This window comes from Pseudophryne corroboree, chromosome 3 (genome assembly GCF_028390025.1).
Source record: "Pseudophryne corroboree isolate aPseCor3 chromosome 3, aPseCor3.hap2, whole genome shotgun sequence".
In the NCBI taxonomy this organism is placed as follows: Eukaryota; Metazoa; Chordata; class Amphibia; order Anura; family Myobatrachidae; genus Pseudophryne; species Pseudophryne corroboree.
This window is the reverse complement of record NC_086446.1, coordinates 480,963,055-480,983,068: the sequence shown is the minus strand read 5'-3', so window position 1 is coordinate 480,983,068 and position 20,014 is coordinate 480,963,055. Positions and strand designations below refer to the sequence as shown.

General features: G+C 47.0%; 1 long non-coding RNA gene across 1 annotated transcript in view; it reads right to left on the bottom strand.

Moving 5' to 3' along the window:
• Positions 1–1,888: 1,888 nt before the first annotated feature.
• The window catches only part of LOC135057921 (uncharacterized), a 72,355-nt gene continuing 54,229 nt past the window's right edge, over positions 1,889–20,014 (bottom strand). Inside the window, exon 3 of the long non-coding RNA XR_010244464.1 lies at positions 1,889–3,589. This is a non-coding gene — a long non-coding RNA (uncharacterized LOC135057921). The remainder of the gene's footprint in view (positions 3,590–20,014) is intronic.

The following is a 20,014-nucleotide window of genomic DNA, read 5'->3' as shown; positions in this document are numbered from 1 at the left end:
GCATATCTGGCACTGTGGGGACATCTGTATACCTGGCACAGTGGGGACATCTGTATAGCTGGCACTGTGGGGACATCTGTATACCTGGCACTGTGGGGGTATCTGTATACCTGGCACTGTGAGGGGCATTTGTATACCTGGCACTGTGGGGACATCTGTATACCTGGCACTGTGAGGGGCATTTGTATACCTGGCACTGTGGGGGCATCTGTATACCTGGCACTGTGGGGACATCTGTATACCTGGCACTGTGAGGGGCATTTGTATACATGGCACTGTGGGGGCATCTGTATACCTGGCACTGTGAGGGACATTTGTATACCTGGCACTGTGGGGACATCTGTATACCTGGCACTGAGGGGCATTTGTATACCTGGCACTGTGGGGGCATCTGTATACCTGGCACTGTGGGGACATCTGTATACCTGGCACTGTGGGGGCATCTGTATACCTGGCACTGTGAGGGGCATTTGTATACCTGGCACTGTGGGGGCATCTGTATACCTGGCACTGTGGGGACATCTGTATACCTGGCACTGTGAGGGGCATTTGTATACCTGGAACTGTGGGGGCATCTGTATACCTGGCACTGTGAGGGGCATTTGTATACCTGGCACTGTGGGGGCATTTGTATACCTGGCACTGTGGGGGCATTTGTATACCTGGCACTGTGGGGGCATCTGTATACCTGGCACTGTGAAGGGCATTTGTATACCTGGCACTGTGGGGGCATTTGTATACCTGGCACTGTGGGGGCATCTGTATGCCTGGCACTGTGAGGGGCATTTGTATGCCTGGCACTGTGTGGGCATCTGTATACCTGGCACTGCGAGGGGCATTTGTATACGTGGCACTGTGGGGGCAATTGTGGATCTGGCACTGCACTATTGGGGGCATATGTGTATCACTTCCTATTTTAACTGGCCACACCCATTTTTTTGGCGCGCGCGGGGGCAGACTTGTATGGCCCCCGAAGGATTTTATAAATATCCAAATGGCCCTCGGTAGAAAAAAGGTTCCCCACCCCTGATCTAGAGGGTATATAAAGCAGGTGCCATTTTAGCTCTGTGCACTTCTCTTAACTAGTGAGGCTTGGTGTACACCTGCTGAACACTGCAAATTGCGTAACTCTCTGCTGTGTTTGGCCTAATTTAACAAAGTGTATTTTTCTTGCATTATGTCCTGAACTATATCCTGCATTGTGTGGTGATGGATTCTTATCACTATCAACTTCTGCTGGCCTATGGCTATATAAAGTAGAGAGGTAAGAGCATACCTCCCAACATGACCCTCTCCAGGAGGGAGAGAATGCTCTGTTCCTGGGCTTTTCTCCTAATGTATGATTGCCGGCACCTGTGCTGAATAGGGTAATGGATAAGAAAGGTGTTTTAGCTCAGGTGAGGGCAATCATACATTAGGAGGGAAGTCCAGGAGCAGAACATTGTGTCCCTCCTGGAGAGGGTCATGTTGGGAGGTATGTAAGAGGGATCAGGAAAGGAGGAGGTTCAGGTCCTACTGGACAAAGGAATGGCTGATGAGGAAGGACACTCACTCCCACATGCCGTTGCTGATGGAAATTAGGGAAAACAATCCAGATGACTACTGCAACTTCCTGCGTATGGATGATGCCACCTTCCAGGAGTTGCTTAGTCTGATGACTCCCTACAACCGGAGGCAGAATACTAATATGGGGAAGGCCATCCCTGCTGAGGAGAGGCTGGTGGGTACCCTGCACTTCCTGGCTACAGGAAGGTCACTGGAAGACCTGAAATTTGGGACCCTAATCTTCCCACAAGCTTTGGGCGTCATCATCCCAGAGACCTGCAAAGCCACTGTGAATGTAATGTAAGGTAAGTAAAAACGCTACACATGTTTTTCTCGTGCAGGAAATAGTTTTTTATTTTTTCACAAAGAATGTAAAAAAATCCACAACCACCATGGCTGCATTTTTTAAACTATGGCAAGCAACATGGGGGGTCATTCCGAGTTGATCGCTCGCTAGCAGTTTTTAGCAGCCGTGCAAACGCATTGTCGCCGCCCACCGGGAAGTGTATATTTGCTTTGCAGAAGTACGAACGCATGTGCAGCAGAGCGCCTGCAAAAACATTTTGTGCAAAACAAGACCAGCCCTGGACTTACTCTTCGTGTGCGTTGATTCTAACGATGGAGGGATGGCTTTTGACGTCACACACCCGCCCAGCCACGCCTGCATTTTTCCTGGCACGCCTACGTTTTTCCAAACACTCCCTGAAAATGGTCAGTTGTCGCCCAGAAACGCCCCCTTCCTGTCAATCTTCTTGCGTCCTCCAGTGCGACTGAAAGCTTCGCTAGAACCTGTGCAAAACCACAAAGGACATTGTACCTGTACGTCGCGCGTTTACATTACGGTGCATACGCATGCGCAGAAATGCCGATTTTTAGCCGGATCGCTGCGCTGCGTACAACGACAGCTAGCGATCAACTCGGAATGACCCCCATGGTTACATTGTGTAAACTATGGCAACCAACATGGTTCCATTGCATAAACTATGGCAACCAACATTGCTGCATTTTGTTAAAGCTGCATTATCAACAAGTGTTATCTATCCCTATAGCTACTGTATGCAGCTCTATGATATATGGTAGGTCCGTTTTGAATAGGTCAAGAAACACATGTCGCAAGTCTAGATTGAGGCCCCAGGTTCCAACAATCTGTCCTTACACCATGTGTTTAGTGAACGTGTGTTCAATCAGCATCATTTCCCCCATATATTATAGAGTAGCCATTAGGAGAGATAAAACTTTTTGATACTTGGTTAATAAAATCACATTTTTGGATTAAAATTTAAATTTAGAAAACTGAGGTGACTCCTTATCTGCCTCCAGCATTGCTCTGTAGATTGCCTCTGAGTGTTGTGGAGTAGGGCAAGTGGGTTGTGGAGTAGGGCAAGTTGGTTGGAAAGTAGGGCAAGTGGGTTGGGGAGTACAGCACGTGGGTTGGAGAGTAGGGTAAGTGGGTTGGGTGGTAGGGTAGGTGGGTTGGATGGTAGGGTAAGTGTATTGGGGAGTAGAGTAAGTGGGTTGGGTGGTAGGGTGAGTAGGGGTGTTGGGTAGGTGGTTTGGGGGTAGGGTAAGTGGGTTGTGGAGTAGGGTAAGTTGGTTGCAGAGTAGGATGGGATGGGGTTGGGCCCATCACTATAGTAGGCTGGTAGGTGGCTGGGAGGTTATACTGTGATGGGGAGGGACCAATAGCCTGAACGGGCTGCACAGATGGCTGGGGCAGAATTTCTTTAGTAAGGCATGTGGTACCGGACAACTGCTTGTTTTTCCCCTATATCACCATGTCGTACAGGAGCCGCTCAAAGTGGATTTGCTGATCTGGATCCATAAAACATATAGAACAGACTATATGGGTGCCTAGGTTGTCAAAAACATCAGGTAGTTTTTGTAGTGCCTGTTCCACCTGCTTTAGTAGAGATGATGTTGAGTGATAGGTTGTTGTTTTGCACCGATATCTCCTCTTGCTTGGTGGTTGACTGGATTCATCCTCGCATTCACTCCTGGCAGCCATTTGTGGGGTGAGTTAGAGGTCCAGGTCTGTTGTAGAGCACTATTGGAGGGGAGATATCATGTTTTTATTCTAATTTCCGTCAACCATGGAGGAGTTGCAAGCCATCCCTGATTAATTCGACAGGCAGTTCCCAAACTGTGGGGGTGCTATTTATGGGAAGCATATCCACATAACCCAGATCTGGATCTGCCCACAGCGGATCATATGACCGGTGATTGCAAAAAGGCGCTATGGTGCGTATTTTACCCAGAAACGGCTTCCTGGGACTACCGTTTAGATGCGCTCATCTGGATCTGTGTGCGGCAGGGTCAGCGTGGAGCAGGGAGGAGCAGCATCTGCCTGCGGTGTCTCCCGCCAGTCCGACACGGTTTGAATCCCCCTCACCACGGCGCTGCGCGCTGACCTGGGCTGGGCTCCGCCGCCAGCACCATGAATCTGTACTGCAGCGCTGGCAGAATGGCTTGGTTCACCCGGCACTGCTCCACCTCCTCCCCGCTGCTCGCTGATCCTGTCTCCGCCGCCAGCACCAAGAGACTGGCCCCACTTGCCCGGCACAGCATCCTCCTCTACAACGGTGAGTGCCGCTCCGCATCTGCCCTGTGCCCCCAGCCTGGTGTCCGTCCCTCCTCCCCCCAGCGGCATGTGTGCCCAGGCTGCAGCAGGCTGTGTGTGGGGTGGTGGATGGGCTTGCTAGAGGGGGTTCCTGCGACGCTGTCTGGGGGGGGGGGGTCTGAGGAGGTTACTGCAATGTGTCTCAGTGCTCTACCTGGTGCAATGTGTCTCAGTTCTCTACCTGGTGCAATGTGTCTCAGTGCTCCTCCTTGTGCAATGTGTCTCAGTGCTCTGCCTGGCACAATGTGTATAATGTGCACTGCCTGGTGCAAAGTGTACAACGTGCTCTGCCTGGCGCAAAGTGTATAACGTGCTCTGCCTGACGCAAAGTGTATAACGTGCTCTGCCTGGTGCAAAGAGTTTAAGGAGCTCTACCTGGCGCAATGTGTATAAGGAGCTCTACCTGGCGCAATGTATATAAGTGCTCTACCTGGCACAATTTGTATAACGTGCTCTACCTGGTGCAATGTGTATAAGCTGCACTACTGTGTGGTGTAATGTGAATTGCCACTATTATGTGGCCACGCCCCTTCCCCACGAAGCAACGGCCCTACATTTTTGAAGCGCGCCTTCGGCGCGCACTATCAATGCTTTCCTGTATACAAACGGGAGCACCAATTCGCTTTCTGCTTTAGGGTGCCAAAATGTATAGTTACAGCTCTGGTTCAGTGTCCTGTATGCTACACAGCCCAGCAGCATTGTCACCCCATCATCCCCCTTTCAACACTTTGTAGTGTCCAAATCAAGTCTGTGTTTTTATATTTTTATAATAAGATTAATAAAAGCCTTCATTCCAATGGGACCCAGAAAAGGACAGGTAGGACCCCAATTTTTAAACGTGAGAGTTTTTAAACTTTTTTTTGGACTTGGCACGATCACTGATGACTACAAATATAAGTTTTTTTTTAGTATAGTTCTGATGGTCAGAGGTGGCTATAGGGGTGAGGCGGCCCCTAGGCACAATAGTAACGGCCACCCCCCACCTGCCTGTCTGTCAGGCAGCACACGGCACAGATACAATGTAGCGCCTATGCGCTCCATTGTAGCCAATGGTGGGAACTTTGCGGTCAGCGGTGAGGTTTCTTTCGGTCAACCGCTGACCGCAAAGTTCCCACCATTGGCTACAATGGAGCGCATAGGCGCTACATTGTATCTGTGCCGTGTGCTGCCTGACAGACACTACAGGAGCACACAGCCAATCAGGAGAGTGCCACGACGTGGCGCTCCCTGATTGGCTAAAGGGACCCTCTTTGACAGGAGTCAGGGGGGGGGGGTCCTGGCAGTCGGGGAAAGGGGTCCCATGTGTAAACATGAGACCCCTTTCAGTGCGTGGTCGGGTTTCCGTTTTATTATTTTGCCAAGTACGTGGATTATACAAAGGTCTGATTCTACACTGGATTATGTGAGTATAATTTTTTTCACAGGTACCCCGAGGATTCTACATGGAGAAGAGGACCGAGCCTCGTGGGAACATAGGTAAGTATGTGTGTATGGAGGTGTGCATGTATGTAATAAACTTGTACTTTCACGGTGTGTGTGTTCTGTTTTTTGGGGGGTATTTTTTTAGTAGTAGTACTACAGGTACCAGCGGGCCCGGTTATCCACCGCATGCTGGTACTTGTGGTTCTCCAAGTACCAGCTTGCGGGGGAGGCTTGCTGGGACTTGTAGTACTGCTACTAAAAACGATATTCACATTTTTTCACAAGGCTATCAGCCCCCCATCCGCCGCCCTTGGATGGGGGGACAGCCTCGGGCTTCACCCCTGGCCCTTGGGTGGCTGGAGGGGGGACCCCTTGATTTAAGGGGTTCCCACTCCTTCAGGGTACCCCGGCCAGGGGTGACTAGTCGGGTATGTAATGCCAGGGCCGCAGGGACCAGTATAAAAGTGTCCCCCGGCTGTGGCATTATGTTCCTGGCTAGTGGAGCCCGGTGCTGGTTTAAAACATACGGGGGACCCCTACGCTTTTTGTCCCCCGTATTTTTGGAACCAGGATCAGGCGCAGAGCCCGGTGCTGGTTGATTAAATATGGGGGAACCCCTGTCATTTTTCCCCCCATATTTTTTCAACCAGGACCGGCTCAAAGAGCCCGAGGCTGGTTATGCTTAGGAGGGGGGACCCCACGCAATTTTTTTCAGAATTTTTAAGACTTTAATCAACTTTTTAAGGTACACAATGAAGCCCTGCACAGATCTCACAGATCCGGCCGGGATTCCTTGTGTTTTGTCAGGCAGTGTTTTACTCATCACTCCCGTAAAACACTGCCTGATATTACGAATCACATTGACATCGGAAAAAACGATTGTGCAAAACTCGGCAGCTTAGTGAATGATCGTATCAGGATTCAAAAAGTTGCAGTAAAATGCACCCGATACCATTCGAGTTCAAACACTTTTCAAAACGGCCAAAACACGAATCTTTGTAAATATACCCCTTAGTTTTAGATCCGAAGCTAGACAAATCCCGTTACCCCTCCCACCCCATCCCATCTGCTCAATCCGGCCTCTCCTTAGCCTTCCGCAATCTGCTCACAGAGTTTGATCTATACGATAGCTGGAGAACCCGAAACCCCTCGGGTCAGGAATACACGTTCCACTCCCCAGTTCACAACTCCTATTCCAGGATAGATTTGATTCTGTGTGATAAATGGTCTCTCCAGAGAACTGGGGATGTTGATATTCTTCCGATCACTTGGTCTGACCACGCCCCCGTTCTCTGGAAATGGAATCACCACGACACTCGTTACCCTTTGAGACAGTGGCGCCTCTAACCCTATCTCTTGAATAATCCTTTGTCCAAGAAACTTATCCTTGACTCTATAAACTCTTATTTAGCTACTAATTCCACCCAGGACACTTCCACTATAAACCACTGGTGTGCCTTTAAAGCTGTCACCCGTGGCGCGGCCATCCAAGCTGGCACCACCCTCAAAAAACAAGCCCTTCAATTACAGTCAAAACTAGAGGATGAATTGTCCGATCTCGAATCAAGGAATATAGCCAATCCCTCTAGAACTCTTAAAAAAGAAATTTCTGCTGTTCGTTGTCAACTCCAAAAACTACTTCTTGCTCGTACCTAAGCGGCATTGAATAGGATGAGGCAGAAGTTTTATCTCCTAGGCAATATATCTGATAGAATGTTGACCCGTAAATTGCGAGCCCAACAGGCTAGAAATAAAATCAAATTCCTCTACTCTCCTTCAAAGCAAAAGATTTTAAATCCCAAGGACATAAACCAATTTGCACAATATTCCGCCAAACTTTACAACTTGCAGGCTGACCCTTCAACTTCTCAACCTACCCCGCTCTCTATTTCTTCTTTCTTAGATAGCCTTTCTTTTCCCACTCTCACCCTGGAACAATTATCCGCACTTAATGCCCCATGGTCTACTGCTGAAATCTCCGCAACCATTAAGACATCTCCTCGTAACAAGGCCCCTTGCCCAGATGGGTTTATTACTGATTTTTATACTACATTTCATGATATTCTTTCCCCCCATTTGACTGTCCTGTTTAATGCATTCTCAGGTCTAGGCACCCTCCCATCAGAATTATTGGAAGCACGTATAGTCACTATTCCCAAGCCCGGCAAGGATCCAGCCTACGTCCATAACTATCGCCCTATTGCACTGCTTAATTGCGACATCAAACTCTACGCCAAACTGATAGCATCACATATCAACCAAATTCTTCCATTGCTGATACACCCGGACCAAACTGGCTTTGTGTCAGGAAGACAGGCGTTGGATAATACACGCAGAGTCTTTTACTTGATTGACTCACTCTCGAATGATCAGGGCCTTCTCTTGCTATCCCTGGATGCTGAGAAGGCCTTCGATAGGCTGAATTGGGAGTATATACGTGAAGTTCTTCTTCGCTTTGGCTTTAAAGGTCGTATCTTGACCTCTATCTTAGCGCTGTATAGCTCCCCCATGGCCCGGGTGTTCAGCAATGGATTCATTTCCGACTCCTCTTTAATCACAAATGGTACCAGACAAGGCTGCCCCCACTCCCCTCTAATATTTGTCTTATCAATTGAACCCCTAGCCATTGCGATCCGGGACAATCCCCAATTTCCAGCATTGCAATTTGGTTCCTCACGACATACATTAAGTCTATTTGCGGACGATGTTCTCTTTATTTCTGACCCCATCAATACTCTTCCTCTCTTACATTCTACTTTAGATGCATATGGCTTGGCTTCCTACTACAAGCTCAACACCACAAAGACAGATGCCTTGCCCATCAACCTATCTCACTCCTTGCCAGCCCTCCAATCTTCTTACCCATATAATTGGCAGAAACACATGATAAAATACCTGGGTATTAACATCCCAACTCATACTCCTGATGTCTTCGCCTCCAATATTTCCCCTCTAATAGAGACACTAGAAGCCCTAACGAGCTCCTGGGTGCCATACGAGGTCTCCTGGCTTGGCCGTATGGCCGCGTTTAAAATGTCTCTATTACCCAAGCAAATGTACTTGTCCCACCGATCCCATATAACTTTCCACAGAAGGCTCTCCGAACCTGTTCCTCTATAATGTCTAGATATGTCTGGTCTTCAAAACCTCCCTCGTTAGCACATTCTAGGATGGTTCTACCAAGAGCGTTGGGAGGTCTATGTCTGCCCGACATCTCTCTATATCAGGAAGCGTCTCTTCTGGCCTCCCTTAAATACTATTTTAATGTCAATACTCAGATAGGTTGGGTAGCACTTGAACAAGCTAGAGCTCACTCACTCCCTCTTGCAGATCTATTCCGTATCCCCAAGATGCTCTGACCTGCCCTCCCGCGCCTGCTCCCATCCACACAAGCTACACTAACCACCTGTGACAAACTATTCGCCACTCTTAAGTCCCCATCCTGTTGCATTACTCAGATCTCCGTTACTACACTCACGAAGATGATACCCCATCTGAATCTCTCTAAATGGAAACAAGCAGGTATATCATGCCTAGGTTATGTGCTTGACGGACTCATTCTGCTGCCCTTCCCAACCCTCCAACTAAAATTCTCCCTACCCACTTCCGAACACTTTCACTACTTGCAAGTCGCACATTGGTGGAGATCGGTTCCCAATACCTTGCTAACACCAGACACGACCTCACATCTGTTTTTCTCTCGTCTTTCCTTAAATAAATCTAGAGGTGACATCACGTTCTGGTATAGACTATTGGTTATTCCTGTTTCCCCCTCCAAATCTAATGCACAATTAAAATGGGAATCAGATTTAAGTAAAGCGCTGTCTCCGACTGAATGGCAAAATATTTTCTTAGCCTCCCATTCCATGTCTCGATGCTTGAACCACACCGAGATGCACATAAAACTAATCCACATATTATATCTGACCCCCGACCGACTACACAGGTTTTGGCCCTCCTGTAGCAATAACTGTTGGAGGCTCTGCGGATCGGTAGGACACATTTTCCATATATTTTGGTCCTGTCCACAAATTACTAAGTATTGGTCTGATGTCTTTGGCTTGATCAATAGAGTCCTTAAAACTCACCTTACCCCAGACCCAACCTTTGGCGTAACTTCACATTGTTCCCCCTTCTGTCCCCCCTCCAGCAGGTACGTCTTAGGCCACATTTTAATTGCTGCTCACACTAATCTGGCCCAGCTTTGGAAGCACCCTACGTCCCCCACTTTACTAAAAGTTATCCACAAAACAAATCACCACTACCTTATGGTGATTTACCCCCCACCCCCCAACAACACCACTTCTCCCAGGAAGAACTGGTCCTCATGGCAGCAGTATGTTGCTGATGGCGAGGGATCCATTTACTTTCGCAACCCATCCTCAAGTGATCATTCTCACTGTAGTTTAATTGAGCAACCGGACAGTGAGTAATGAGTTTGTATATCTACTTCCCGGAATTCCTTCCCAAAATATCATAGATCTTACCACTCCTTTCTCCACCCAGGTTTCCACTAGGTTTTATATTCGTACCTGTCCCCTCTGTTTTCCTCCTTAACAACCTCCTCTTATTGTGCCGAAATGTATGTTTCCCTTTGTGTTATTATTGGTACATCTCTGTACTTCTCACCCCAAACTTTTACGATCTCTAATATTGTGTGTACATTTGCAGGGTGTATCATGTCCCTTTTCCCTTTGGATGTTTCTCTTGACTCCTATCTAGATTATGGAAGTATATGCATTTTGAACTTACTGGATACTCCCCACCCCCTCCTCCCCTCCTGTACCCCCCTTTTTTTACCTCCTTGATATGCTGTATGATGTACCACTCGCCCCCGTTTTTCTTTTTGTACCCCATAAAACTGTTATTCTTTTCTCAATAAAAAATATTGATGTTAAAAAAAAAAAATTTGTCTGTGTGTTAGAGCATCAATTGTAAATGTATACTTGTTGAGACAAAATATCATTAACCGCCACAGATAGAGGGTAAAGAACAGAATGGAACCAGATGAAGAAGAGGTGAATCTGCTGTCAGTGTTAGGCACTGAGCATAACAATCATCACTACTCTACCAGTGCTTAAAGTGGTCCTAGAGAGGTGGTGGAACTCACCCCCCTCCCCACGGTGCCCATGTAATAAAGGTATTGCACGTGCCGTAGGCGCACGCGGCAAAAAGGGTGTGGTCTCAAAAAGAAAGGGGCGTGGTCACACAATAGTAATAATGCCCACAGTAGTAGCACCCAAGTGGAAATTTTGAAGTGGGGGTATGGAAAAGTGAAGGTTGTAATTATGTGCGCGCCGAAGGCGCTCACGTTCCTGAAAAAAGGGTGTGACCATGCACAAGGAGGCGTGCCCTTCAGTGTAGTTTACAACACCATATACCCCTTATACACATTATGCACCACAATAGTAGGACCCCTTTCACATTATACCACACAGTATGAGCCGAAATTCACATTATACCACACAGTATGAGCCACATTCATATTACACCACACAGTATGGGCCAAATTCACATTACACCACACAGTATGAGCCAAATTCACATTATAGCACACGGTATTAGCCGAAATTCACATTATAGCACACAGAATAAGCCGAAATTCACATTATAGCACACAGAATGAGCAGAAATTCACATTATAGCACACAGTATGAGCCGAAATTCACATTATAGCACACGATATGAGTCGAAATTCACATTATAGCACACAGAATGAGCCGAAATTCACATTATAGCACACAGTATGAGCAGAAATTCACATTATAGCACACGATATGAGTCGAAATTCACATTATAGCACACAGAATGAGCCGAAATTCACATTATAGCACACAGTATGAGCAGAAATTCATATTATAGCACATGGTATGAGCCGAAATTCACATTATAGCATACAGAATGTGCCGAAATTCACATTATACCCCACAGTATGAGCCGAAATTCACATTATACCACACAGTATGAGCCGAAATTCACATTATACCACACGGTATGAGCCGAAATTCACATTATAGCACACGGTATGAGCCGAAATTCACATTATAGAGTGACAGAGTGACAGGGAGAGTGACAGCAGGGGCATGGAAAATGACAGCAGGGACATGGAATGTGACAGCAGGGACATGGAGAGTGACAGCAAGGGCATACAGTAAGGACTAGGGAGAGAGAAAGGCAGCAGGGTAAGATTACCTGTTTAGCAGCTGCAGTGGTCTGCGGTGCGGTGGATGAGTAGGCTGTGGTAGGTGTGGAGTGGAGGAGGCTGTGGGCCTCGGAGATAGTGCAGAGGAGGAGGCTGTGGGCATGCAGAGGTCCGAGGGCGGGGCGGCAGAGGAGGCTGAGGGTGGCTGCAGTGGATCTGGAACCAGGCTGGCTTTATTATCCCTGCACCCGCATCGAGCTCATGTGACCACGGCGCTAATATTTCAAAACTGTGTCGGACCGGCAGCCAATCAGCGACAGATTTGAACTAGTAGCGCCGCGGTCACAGGAGCTCGATGCGGCGGCAGGGATAATAAAGCCGGCCTGGTCCCAGATCCGCTGCAGCTGGGAGTCTGGAACCAGGGCTTCCAGTGCGGTGGCGATGGTAGGGGCAGAGCGACGGAGGGCGGGGGGGAGCTCAGCTTCTTTGTCGGCCCATACAGTAATGCCCACAGCAGTAGCACCCCTTATACAATGCCCACATTAGTGCCCCTTATGCAATGCCCGCAATAGTAGTGCCCCTTATGTCCCGAGGAGTGGTGCCTCTTATGAAGTGCCCCCTTTACAATGCCCTCATTAGCAGTGCACCCCATCAGTAATGCCCATAATGGTAATGCTCCTGTCTAGTATTGCCCCCAGTAGTAATGTTGCCTGTAGTAATGCCCCCAGTCGTTTAGCCCCAGTAGTCATGCCCCCACTGGTAATGCCCCTGCAGTTATGACCCCAGTAATTTACTCCCCCCCCTTTAGTTTAGCCTCCCAGTGGTAATGCCCCCAGTAGTTTTGCCCTCCTTTAGTTTGACCCATGTAGTTTAGCCCCCAGTGGTAATGCCCCCTGCAGTTGTGCCCCCAGTTGTTTAGCCCCTGTAGTTTAGCCCCCATGTAGTTTACCCCCGTTAGTAATGCCCCCAGTAGTTTTCCTCCTTGTAGTTATACCCCCAGTAGTTTAGCTCCTGTAGTTATGCCCCCTTGTAGTTTAGCCCCCAGTAGTAATGCTGCCAGTAGTTTAGCCCCCCAGTAGTTTGCCCCTTTGTAGCTTGCCCCCTTGTAGTTTGCCCCCAGCAGTAAAGCCCCCCAGGAGTTTGCCCCCCGTACTAAAGCCCCCCAGTAGTTTGCCTCTCCGTAGTTTTCCCCAGTAGTAAAGCCCCCCAGTAACTTGTCCCCAGTAGAAGCGCTGCTACTAGTACACATATGGGAGGGATAGTGGGGGGGGGGGGGGGGAGAGGCACCATACTCACCAAGCCCCGCTCCCACCACAGTCCTCTCTGGGCGTCCGCTCCTCGGTACTATGGGAGAGACGTCATGACGTCTCTCCCATAGTGCGCACTGACAGAGCCAGAAGCAGGAGCTCAGTAGTGAGCTCCTGCCTCCAGCTGCCGCTGTGGAGAGGGAGACGGGTGCCCGCTGGTAACGCAATCTCAGCGATAGCCTGGCATCTCCCTGCAGAGCCGGGACATCGGGTTAGGTGAGCCGGGGGAGGCAGAACTGCATTCCGTCTCAAAGTGGAACTGACGGAATGTTCCGGCTCACTTTAACCCCTGTACTCTACTATACTGGGTCTTCCTCGGGAGTCTCCCTCCTGAGTACTGAGAGATTTGCGTTGGGATGGTTTGCTTTGGCTTCTTTTCCGTCAAGAATGAAGGTGGGGCCGGCCCGACTGGATCGTCATTCACCTTGGCGGGAATGACTTGGGTCGAGTTAAGGGCATCAACCTCATCCTAAGCGTCAAGACGGATTTGGTGATGGATTTGGTGGCTTTGCGAGCCTCTTGGCCTCAAGTGAGAGTGGTGTGGTCAGATATTGTACCCCGCTTTCACTGGCGGGGTGCTGTTCGCTTATCTGCCATAGGAAAGGCTCATAAGAAGGTTAATTCTGTGGTGTCTGTGTATGTTAAGGTCATGGGTGGTTTGGTAGTTCGGCATCCCCTGCTGGTTCTTCGTAACAGCCATTTTTATAGGGAAGACAGTGTTCACCTTTCCCCGGAAGGCATTAGTGTGTTTTTAGAGAATAACATTGGTGGGGCAGTGGCATCATTAACATTGGTGGGGCAGTGGCATGGGTGGTGCAGGGGAATACATTTGTGCTACAACGCTGTACACTCACAACAACTTCAGCCAAATCACCCAGGAAGATGAATGCTGCTGTTTTTTTTCTCCTCAAGCCCCCATCATCTGACACAAAATGGAGAAGGGTAGTGGCCATGCAAAGTGCCACAAAATCGATCGTCGTCCATGACATCGTTCATCGTGCCTACACACGGATTGATGTGCCCCAAATCATGAAAGACAGGTCGTGATCTCTCTACATGTAGAAGGTATCAGCAACCAAGACCAACTGGTGCGCGCATTGCATCGTTATCATGCCCACACACGGACACTTTTTAAATGATATGTCGTACTAATCCGTCAAAAACGTCAATATCGTTTAAAAAATATTACCATTTGTGGCCAGCCACCTTTATCTTTATGCTCCCACCTTGCATAAACTACAAACCAAAAACATTTTGAGCATGAAAAGTAAGAATCTAAAAATCTAGAAGCACTGATTAGTAAAGAGATTTTGGAGACCAGACTACTAGGTTTTTTTTACAACTTAAATATTCAACACTCAAGTGGGTAGGATCCAACAACAAAGAAATACTTTGTACATATTAAGCCACAGGAATAAAAAGCTACAATATTTGGCAATAAAATTAGAACATGTGTGGCAGCTTTTCCCCTGTTTTAATCTACACAAACTGCAACTAGAGACTTATTTGAACATACAGATTGCCCTAGACTCTCACTGACCAATCAGGAAAGGTTATATAATGTAGTATTTAGCAAATGACCAATCACAAATGGCTGCAAACCATACAACAAGAGGCAGGTGCATTTTACTGTCTGTAAAACTGTTTGAGGATGATCAAGTCACACAACTCTGCACAACATGTTTTATTCTTCCTTAATAAATGTAGAAGCTCTGAGATTTAGAAAACAAAAAGAGGACAAGGCTGTATTTTATTGTTTTGAAATCTTCCCGTATACTATATCCCAGTATTTAGGACTTTCAGTAAATACATTATGCCAAAAGGGTTACTCTCATCAGAAGCAGCCTATGAAAAGGATATGCTAATTTCAAAGGAACTTGAAGACATCAAAACAAAAGGCAGAAAATAGCCACGGGATTTTCAAGCCTTGATATTGCTGTGAAGTGCTTTATCTGGGTGCAGCGTATGTCTTTAGTGAGAAGCCCAACTAAAAGAGCCAGGCAGGGGGCATCAAAGGGGCACCAAAGCTAGGGTGTAATTTTAGATCACGTTTTATAAAGGTTATCACCATAAAGACTAATCACATACAAAACAATCCAAAAAAAGTATTATTATTTTTTTAAATAGCCATCTGATCGTTTTCATTAAGTGCTTTTCATTAAGAGCGCACAGCTGATCAAAGAGGTTGTAATACAGTCTCGCCGAGTGAAGGCTCTGTCCCTTTTTCCTCTGTTTTCAAAGTCACTGGGTTTATTGGTTGCAAACTTGTTTTTGATGTTTCGGAAATATTTGAGGTTGGATGAGAGATCAGAAAAAAAATCTAAAGGGGATTTCTTTGCTTTAAATTAAGGACGGCATAAAATCGGATCAGAGGCTGAAGGGGGCTAGGAGTGCAAAGGAGAGAGCAGATGTTTCACATGGCACAACCTCATTAATTCTTCATGCGTGGCATGGTTAACCCCTACAGCCCCCAATTTTGAATTGTGTTCGTTATTTTTGTCAAAAACAGGTTGCTCAATATTTATGTGCTTGTTTGCATGCATTAAACGTATGAATCAATGGCCCTCATTCCGAGATGTTCGCTCGCTAGCTGCTTTTAGCAGCAGTGCAAACGCTAAGCCGCCACCCTCTGGGAGTGTATCTTAGCTTAGCAGAAGTGCGAACGAAAGGATCGCAGCGCTGCTACACAAAAAGATTGTGCAGTTTCTGAGTAGCTCGAGACCTACTCCTACCTTGCGATCACTTCAGACTATTTAGTTCCTCTTTTGACGTCACAAACACGCCCTGCGTTCGCCCAGCCACGCCTACATTTTTCCAGCCACTCCTGCGTTTTTATCTGGCACGCCTGCGTTTTTTCACACACTCCCCGAAAACAGTCAGTTACCACCCAGAAATACCCACTTCCTGTCAATCACTCTGCGGCCAGCAGTGCGACTGAAAAGCGTCGCTAGAGCTTGTGTAAAACTGCATCAGCTTTTGTGAAAGTACGACGCGCGTGCGCAGTGTGCCCCATACGCATGCTCAGAGTTGCCGTTTTTTGCCCTGATCGCTGCGCTGCGAATGAAAGCAGATAGCGATCAACTCGGAATGAGGGCCAATGTGGGTTCAGGGAGGTGTGTAATTAAGTGGATGCCATGTTGTAGCATTCATGCAAGAAGTTCAGGAGATATAGGAAAGTGTGCTGAGTATGCTATGTTAATATTTATTTGCAGGAACAGAAAACTATTGAAGATCTTTATTTTTAAATAGTAACAATTATTTCTACCTTAGCCTCAATGTGCATAAACACAGAATTCCCATGTGCACAGCTTCCGAGGTTCCCCCTGAATTTACCCTGCCCTGGTTCTGTGTTGGGATGTAGTTATGAGACCGCCGATCACAATACCTCCGCCTGCATCCTGAACCCTCAAAATCCCCACAGTCGGCATGCCAACTAAAAGGGACTATTCCCACTCGTGGGTGTCCACGACACCCATAGAGTGGGAAGAGAACCTGTTGCGAGCACAGCTTGCCACCGAGCCCGCAAGGGGCTTCGATGCGCTCGCCCCCCACGCTGGCATTCTGCGGCCGAGATCCCTGCGTCAGTAACACAGCCCCAACCCTCTGTGACACTATAGTTCACTTTGAATTAATTTATGTAGCAATAAGTGAAACTGTATTCATGTTGTTGATTGGTCACTGTGGGCTTTACCCAGTACTTTCCTACCATTTCCTGAGTCATGTCATCAGTATGCACCTTAATATGTGCAGTGATTGGTCAGTAACTGATGTTGGTGGCAGGACCCACAGAGCACCACGGGGTAGGTACAGGCCTAGACGCAGAGATGAGAACTTTCTAAACAGTAAAAAAATGCAAAACAATATCTCTGACCCTTATTCTTCTGCCTCTTATTTTGTCAGAACTGTCCCTTCATGGTAAATGTTATATTATTCACTGTATAATTGCTTCCACATTAACTTATTTAATGTATAATGTCACCACCAGTAACTTTCAACACAGCTTGAATGTCCAGCATTTTGGAAAAAATGACACGGCGGGTTCCTCATGGGAACCTACATCAATAGGAGGCCATGACCATACACCTAGATTTGGCATAGTGTGGCAGGGTGTAACAGTGGAGGACCAGAGTATGCTACCGTACCAGGGCTAGGGAAACTTTTTTTTGCCTAAGCTGCCTCAGACCCCCGAGTCTGCTGCAATAAGATCCACCCATCCTGTAAAGAAGGCTTGAATTACTAACACTCATTCAGTGCAGTCATCCACGAGGTAGATTACCTGATGCTTCAGTGTATGTACTGCAGTGGATGGTTAGATTCAGTGTTATTGTCATCAGAGGTGCGCTGTTCATGTATATCTAGCACAATTCATTATAGTCCTGCTATGTCCTATGCTGCCATTCCCTGCCATGCCACCATTTACTGTTCTGCAAGACCATGTCAGATTTAGAATAATTGTTGAAAGGAGGATGGCAGGTATTAAAAAAAAGCAATATCTCCGACAGATAATATCTTGTTGTGCTCACACCACATACTTCAAAGCAAGGGATGTATGATTCTTTCCTGGCCAGTCGCCACGCTTTGAAGCTGGCACACATCACCTAGCTAAGAAGGGACACCCTGCTGTCTTTTCCAGCAGTTAAAAGGTTAAAAAGCCAGAGGGCATAACAAACAAACATATTCCGGAACCCCCCCCCCCCCTTCCCCTCTAGCCTACACAAATATCACCCCCACCACCCGTGTACATGCTGCTTCTGTAAACAGGATGGAATCTAATAATAAAAATTACTGTTAAATATCATCTCCGCTCTGAAGCTTAGAACCGTTTTTCCCCTGTCCCTTTCTTGCTTTTTTTTATCTTTAAGATAATGAAAGAGGAAAAAGCTTAAAAAGCGCATCTCATTGATGTTAGACTATACAACTGGCGGCTTTAAGAGGCATCTCTGATCAAAGCGAATGGTTTTCATTGCGATAAAATGACAGCAGAGCTAGGCTGGGGTGACCGGCTCATTTGCAAACACTGTGAGGCAAATCCGAGTTGAACTTTTTTTTCTCTTTTTTTTCTCTTTGTTAGGCAGAGGGGTTTACTGAATGAAAATGCCTTGAATTCTCAAGGATTAGCCTGTACTGTAACTAATAACATTATGAGGCAAAACATGAAAAGGATGGTTATTCTCGCACTAAAATATCAATAAGAGACGACACAAATCTCTCATATTCATTACGACAGCGCGTTACAATTCGTACAGCGTTACCGTTTAGAAATTAGCCGCGGACAATGATATCTGCCCTAACAGGGGAGCTACACTGTAATTGGAAGCCTTTTAGAACTTGATGGTAGAGAGGGAGAGAGGGGGGAGACTGTTATTTGAAGAGATGGAAAATGGGTTTAGTGCAAGTTTCCATAGGGCAACACTTGCAATGCTGCTAGTACAGGGAATGAATTGGTTTATAACATATGGAAATTGTGGAAAATTAGGCAATTTTGTGAATATGTACATTATCAACCTACTGTGGTGGCAGTAGGCATCCATTTAATCAGGGAATGAGAGAGATTAGTGACATCTGATATTACTTTAGCCCACAAAATGGCAGCCTCTTGTGTGTCCAATGCCCGCCTGATCATACTTTTCCGTTAGTCTTTCGGTGGGGACCACTGATGTGGCATATCTTATACCAGTATAATCTATGTTAGGTTTGCAAGAGTTTTCTACTGTCTCCCCCTCAGATTCCCATGGTACATGTTATATTTCATGAGAAGTATAGTGGAGGTACAGTATGGGAGAGTCTTCCAGCACGCGAGGCTGAGAACAATGTCTCAGTTATGCGTTTGTTGGCTAGATTTCAGAAGTGTATCTAAGTAATACAAAAAATGTTCCATTAAACACTGTGGGTTCCCCCTTGGCCAAAAAAATATGCTGTTCACATATTAAAAAAAAAATGAGCGCTGACATCAAGTGATATACCTGTATCATACTGGATGTCACTGACCTAGGTTGGGGGTGTTGTGAACTCGGGTGTTCTCCCGATGGTAGGGGAGAGGAACCACAGTTGGGTCGGAACAGGGATGGCTTGATATAGGTCTTCCTCATACAGGACTCTGACAGAAAAGCTTGGTGAAAATATTAAAGGACTTTATTGCAGGAAGAGAGCAACACAATGTCACATAATAGAGAAGGAGTGTATGGAGAAATGTCCAGGAAGTACTTGTGAGTGACGGTAAAAGATACTGGTGACTGAATAACTTGAGAGCGGTGGTTAAAAGACACTGATGAGTTGAAGAACTTGAGAGCGGTGGTTAAGACTCTGATAATTTGAAGAACTTGAGAGCGGTGGTTAGAGACACTGATGATTTGAAGAACTTGAGAGCGGTGGTTAAAGACACTGATGATTTGAAGAACTTGAGAGCGGTGGTGAAAGACACTGATGATTTGAAGAACTTGAGAGCGGTGGTTAAAGACACTGATGATTTGAAGAACTTGAGAGCGGTGGTGAAAGACACTGATGATTTGAAGAACTTGAGAGCGGTGGTTAAAGACACTGATGATTTGAAGAACTTGAGAGCGAGGGTTAAAGACACTGAAGACTTGTATACCTTGAGAGCGAGGGTTAAAGACACTGAGGACTTGTATAACTTGAGAGCGAGGGTTAAAGACACTGAGGACTTGTATAACTTGAGAGCGACGTTTGACCTGCAGCCCACGCTGACTCCAAGAAGCACTGGTGACTAGAGCGCAGTGGAACCCAGCAGCGGCTGGGAACGCTGGAAGCTGTGCAACAACTGACACCTGGAAATGCCGGAGACACTGGGGTATGCTGCAGAGAGATTTGCCGAGGACAGAAGCACTGGCATCCACTTCAGGGGAAAAGACGATACTCAGGCGCAGAGGCGCTGCCCGGCGTCTGCCTTTGAATCTCCCGCCTCCGCTGGATTGGCGGAACAGTCTGATGACGTCACCTGCTCCCCGCCCACGTGATGCGGGT